At 43.8% G+C, this 6,103-nt stretch overlaps 1 protein-coding gene across 1 annotated transcript in view; it reads right to left on the minus strand.

Annotated features, from left to right (window-relative positions):
* Positions 1-5,734, minus strand: part of LOC121812112 (teneurin-3) — a 185,900-nt gene extending 180,166 nt beyond the window's left edge. The window contains exon 1 of the mRNA XM_042213355.1: positions 5,267-5,734. The gene's annotated coding sequence lies outside the window, so the exon portion shown is untranslated. The remainder of the gene's footprint in view (positions 1-5,266) is intronic.
* Positions 5,735-6,103: the final 369 nt, after the last annotated feature.

Genomic DNA, 6,103 nt, shown 5'->3' on the forward strand with positions numbered 1-6,103 from the left:
GAAAGAGGAAACCAGCGGATGTCGCGCTAAACAACAGCAGCACTTTTAAGCTTGATCAGCTGTTGTTAGAATTTATTTAATATTAATTTCTAGTATCAGCTGATGTTTGCTGGAGCCACAGCTGTAAAGCTGCTGGTCATGATATCAGTTTGGATATGTGGTGACAGCTGACAGCTGGTAACTGTGCAGGGGCGGGTCTAGCAAAGTTTTGCCACGGGGGCAGGTAGGGCATTAACAGGGAAAAGGGGGCACAAAAAATACTTTTCTTTCTTATTCTCATTTAAAATATCTCGCTTTTAACAAATAACAAATAACAAATAACAAGACAGTGAACATCACTGTCACAACAGCGTTTGTTTTCATTAAAAGGCTTTATGATTTCTCCTATAATGGTGGGCCGGTCTCTAGTAAAAATGCTCGGGCTGATTTTTTGTCCCAGTCCAGCCCTGTATGCAGCTCATCTGCAGTCTGGTGTTACCTACATCTTCCCGCTCGGAGGCAGGATTTCCGAGTTCTGAGTACAATCAAAAGCATCACGACTGCAGTTTTCGTGTTGGATGTAAAAAGCGCATGTGACGCTGTGACGTAGGCTAGAATCATGGCGGTAGTCGACGACGGTCCAGGCGTGGGATTTCTCTCGTGAAAATATGCACATTACTTTTTTCCTTTCTGTTGATAGGTGGCACAGAGCACTTTTGGCAGGATAGTGCTAACATGTAAGCAAGCTAGAAGACTGGCAATCTTGCTGGGTTTCCAGTTAGGGAAGCAACACATTAACAAGAGAATTCTGAGTAAAACCAAAGTTACTTTCCCTAGTAACTAGTTACTTTGAGTAAGGAGTAACTTGAAGTAACTGAGTTACTTTTGATAGAGTTAACTAGTAATGTAACTAAGTTACCAATTTAAAGTAACTTACCCAACACTAGTGATATGTAAATCCATCTAAGACAATAGCAATTCCTTGAAATATTCCGAGATCTTTTTTTTTTCAAACACTATGTGTTGCCATTACAGCACTCTAATCCTTCTAAACAGCATGACCCTCTGAAGGCTTAACATTTTGAACTTGTACAAGCTGTACAGTACTGAGCTTTTATTGACACTTTGAAATGCCTGCAGCTGGTGGCATACTTAATGCTTAGTAGTATTCTCACATACTGTAGTTTTCAAAACCAGCAAGCTAAAAAAATATTCTTCAGTTTCCATGATGACATATGACTGGAACCCCATGTGTGTGCCCTTAATAGTATGCAGTCACACTGTAAAACAAAGCACAGTAGTGCTTTCAAACCAAGACTAATGCTAGCATGACAACACAACAGTTTTTATGCTATTAAGCATAATAAACTCATCTCACTATCTACACGAATTTTACTCTGCCTATACTCTCTTCTTTACCTCTGTTGTGCAAAGTCCATTGCTTTGATGGTTGGTATTTAAATTTACCACCTTTTGTCACGATCCTGGGACTTATGACCCAGCGTTTTGAGTTTTAGTTTATTTTGATGTTTATAGTGTATGTTTAAGCTCATTAAATTGTTCATTTGCTTATTAGTTTCCCCTTGTGTTTTCAACCCCTGTGTTAACCCATATGGAAAAGATATATATAAATCTTATAAAGTTTGTATCTGTCTTGTGTGAAACTTAAATGAAAAGCATACAAGAGTGAAAACAGATATAAGATCCCTTGAAAAATCATATAAATTAAACTTGTATGTTTAGGATACTTACTAAACAATATATGAAAGTAATGAGAAAGTGGCCACTTTCATGAGTAAATCATATCAGTCTTATATGATTCACTATATGAAGTAGGCCACATCTTATGCAAGTCTTTTATAAGTTTTTACTATTTCTTTTCCATATGGGAAGTCTCTCTTCCCCCTTCACGTGTTTCATGGCTGGATGTCTTTTGATAACTTCATGCTGTCAGGTCTGCATTTCATTATGTTTCCTGCTCTATTTTGAAAGAGGTCCCGTGTTCCTGTGTTCATTGTGTTTAGTTTTAAGTTTCCCCTGTGATGTCAATAGGTTCATGTGTGTCAACTGTTTCCCCATGTGTTGCCACTTCCCCTGATCACCTCATGTGTGTATTTAAGACCTCTGTCTTCCTGTGCTCAGTGTTGCGACCTCCCTTATAGCTGTGTGATTTTCCCTGTGTCACCTTGTGCTTTAGTTTTCCCAGTTTAATTTTGTATTGTTATTTTTTGTCCCACCACGCCGGCAAAATAAAGCTGTGTTTTTTTAGTTTACTTTTCGTCTCTGTGAGTTTGCGTTTGGGTCCTTCTCTTGCCTGCATACAGCCGTTTTGTGACAGAAGGACCAGACAATGGACCCAGCAACTCACAACCCCTCTGCTGAGCTCTGGGAGGACATGATTTACGCAGTGGAGTTTCTCTGCCAGGAGTTGTTTGCACTGCCTAAAATGGACAGAGAGAGAAAGGGAGAGAAGGATTCGCAGCCCAGCCTGCCTTCTCCCACTCCCCGGAGAAAGCGGCGCTCACGTCGCCATGACCCCACAGCTGCTGAGCAAGCCCTGTCAGTGAGTAATTGTGACTGTTTCTCACTCAGTCTGAGCATTGTGATTATGGACAACCTGCTGTTGAGCTAACTGAGTTAGAGACTGCAGATCACGCTCCTTCTATGAACTGTTTAGTTTTCCAGCCAGCTCCCGCACCTGTGACCATTCCTCGGGTGGGAGTGGCTAGTGCCCAGCAAGAGCCTGCATCCATTTCTGTTTCTGCTGGCGGCTCAGTTAAGCCCATCCAGCAGTTTTCCCATGTTCTGGAGACTAAGGAGAACAGCTACAACAACCACTACAACCACCATCGCAGCTTTCATTGTAACAACCACCAACCTTTACTTCAGTCTGTAGCTCAGTCCCCAGTGTCGCCTGCTCAGCTCTCTGTAACACAGCCATTAGCTCCTTCACCAGCAGCTCCATTTGCACCTGAACCATTAGCTCTGTCGCCCTCAGTGCAGTCCCCTGTTGCAGTTCAGTCTCCTAGTCTGCTACACACTCACCCACCTGGTCAGCTACACATTCAGCCAGGGGTCCCAATACCCTCTGGCCCTGCATCTGCTCCTGCTGGAAGCTCGAGTGAGCCCATCCAGCACTCCGCAGCTCCCACGCCGCCGTCTGCCTCATCGGCTGGGGGTTCTGTAGAGCCCGGCCAGCACTTCCTCATGTCTGCTGGGGGTTCTGGAGAGCCCGTTCAGCAACCTGTCTCCACTGGAGGGTCCGAGGGATCTATCCAGTCTGCAGCACCACCACCTGTGATTTCCACGATGTTGTCCGCAGTGCCGTCCTCACCTGGTCCTGCCTTGCCTGGTCCTGTGGTTGCCGCGCCTGGTCCTGCCTCGCCTGATCCTATGGTTGCCACGCCATCGCCCCGTCCACGTCTGGCTCAGCCAGCTCAACCTCATCCATGTGTGGTTTGGCGTTGGCGGCCGCCTTCTAGGCCACTGACTGGGCTTCTTCGCCGGTGCAGACAGCCTTTGGAGCTGCTTCGTCACCACCACTGGCTCCGCGGCCGGCCTCCAGAACTGCTTTGTCGCCGGAACTGTTCAGTCACGGACTACTGAACCGTCGGCCTCCTGAACTGTTTAGACTCTTGTGCTGCTGTCCTCCGGGTCGGCCCCCTGAACTGCGGAACTATGGAGCCATTGGCCCCCACACCGGCCCCTGACCTGAGTTTTGATCTTTTCCCTGTGCCCCTTTGCCTTTGATGGACATTTTGTTTTGTATTTAGTATTCTTGTGTCCCTCTCGGCTTGTTGCCAGTACGTTGAGAGGGTTGCTTCCCTTCATCTTCAGGTCTGGGAATGGGTCCTGACTATTGTTTCCACTTATGACAGTTCACAGTACTCAGCCTTTTTGGATTCTTTGAGTGGAGTGCTCAAGGGTGCTCCATCTGGTTTCTAAGCTGGTGTCTGGTGATATCAGCACTCATGTGAACAATCACAGTGAGAACTAAAGGGGTGTGATTGACAGGAATGACGTGCCTGATATGAACCTAAGTTCTGTTCTGTTTTTGGACTTGTTATTGGACGTGTTCGATCATAATGGACAGGACAGTAAACATGCCGGGACATCCTGAGCAGCGGATCAATAACTCCCCTGGAAGAGGATCACCCTGAGTTGCTAAAGGCTCTAGATGCTGTGTGACTGTCTTGGTTGACACCTCAACAACATAATGTGGAAATCTGGGACAGTTACTCTGGAATGGCAGACTATGATGGTGGTTCACATTGTTAACCTCTGGGTGGTCTTGGGTCGATTTGTGCCATTTTTCATTGTTCGTATACACGCCATTTGCACTGTGTTGAACGGAATATAGCCAACTTTTCCAAAAAAAAAGTCTGGTTACATATATTTCAAAATTCCAGTCTGACTCCCTTAAATTAGCTTCAGTGGCTGAGCTACAGATAAACTTACACTATTGGTCCTAGTGGTCGATTTGTGCCCCATTGAAACCCATTATAAACGCTATTTCCCATTCCACGGTCATTACAACCAAATAATGGGCCATCTTCCGAATGTTGGTGGTACTCGGGAGTCCGGGCCTTGGAATTGTATCTTTTGGGAAATATTTGATTTCTTTGTTTTTTGGGGCTAAAAAAACAGTGCGGCCATGTGACGAAACCGGGATATAAAGGGTTAAAATCCGCGAAATGTAATTAAAACTTGATATGAATATTTCAAGGAGAAGTAGGTCTAAAAGATTGGCTAATTTAAAGTGGAAAAAAATATTAATATATAGATATTTTATGGCACTTTTCATGGCGTGGTCGATTTGTGGCTCTAAGCCCAATAGTGTATGCATTTTTCTAGGACCCCCCAGAGGTTAAGAAGAGAAACCACAAGCTGTGTTCCAGTTTCCTAGGAATCACACTCCTCAGCCTCCCCAAGAAGGTTTACAACTCAGTTTTGTCCTGTTCATGGAACACTGGACGAACTCTATATCTTCTCAAGAATATTTGAGGATGCGTGGGATTTTGCCTAACCAATCTACATGTGTTTTGTGGACTTGTACAAGGCTTTCAACCACGTGCCTCGGAGTGTGTTTTGGGTGGTGCTTTTGTATGAGCCATTCAGTTCTTGTACAACTTTTGCAGGAGCTTGGTCCACATTGCTGGCAATAAGTCAGACTTGTTCCAAGTAGGTGTTGAACTCTGACAGGGCTGCCATTTGTCACAATTCTGTTTATAGTTTTTCTGGACAGAACTTCAAGGCATAGCCAAGTGGCAGACTCGGGGGAGATTACCTCTCTCAGCTGGCCTGGGAATGCCCTGTTTTCTCTCCAATAAGCTGGAGGAGATGGGTGGAGAGAGGGAGCTGTAGGCTTTTCTGCTTAGGCTGCTGTCCCCACGATACGGACCTGCATAAACGGAAGATAATGGACGGGTATTAATGGAAGGTTGTGGTACAGGGGTTTTTAGATTGTATCTTTGTTGAGTTTGAAACTGGTCCACTTAACAGCATGTGCTATTTTGTTGGAAAATCAAATTATAAACAAACAAACCATAATAGAAACTGCATATTTCTAAGCTATTGAATTACTCTGCACTAGCAGAGCTTTGCACTGTGTGTCTTCTAGGTCTCAGATGTTGCCTATTTTCATTCTTTTAATTTTGCTTTCTTTTAGTATAGCTCACTGCATCCACTTTATTACTTTATTTTCTTATTATTATTTAATGTAGCAGGGCAATGCTAGCAATATTCATCAGAAAATCTACCAAAGATAATACTCTGCCCTTTTTTGTTTGACTCATTTTACTTTTCTATTTCATCCAAACTCATATTCCATCCCTACTGGATGTTTTAGTCTATTCGCTTTCTTTTCCTCCCTTTTTCATTCCCTGTCTAAGTAACCAACAGACACAAGTGTCTATTTGGGAAGAGAGTTAGTTAAATGATTTATGCTTGAGTGTCTCAAATACCCCACTGTGTTCTCTCTTTCTCCCCTTCACAAACAAGACCTTTTTTACCCTTTATTGTCCCATAAATCCTCTAGTGACAGAAAAAAAACCCCATGTGCATATTAAAAATGTGCCGTCCAATATTCTATATTGTTCTTAAGTTCAAACATCATCTTTCTTCT

Source organism: Haplochromis burtoni, unplaced genomic scaffold, assembly GCF_018398535.1.
Source record: "Haplochromis burtoni strain Fernald_Lab_line unplaced genomic scaffold, NCSU_Asbu1 Contig_437, whole genome shotgun sequence".
NCBI classification, from domain to species: domain Eukaryota; kingdom Metazoa; phylum Chordata; class Actinopteri; order Cichliformes; family Cichlidae; genus Haplochromis; species Haplochromis burtoni.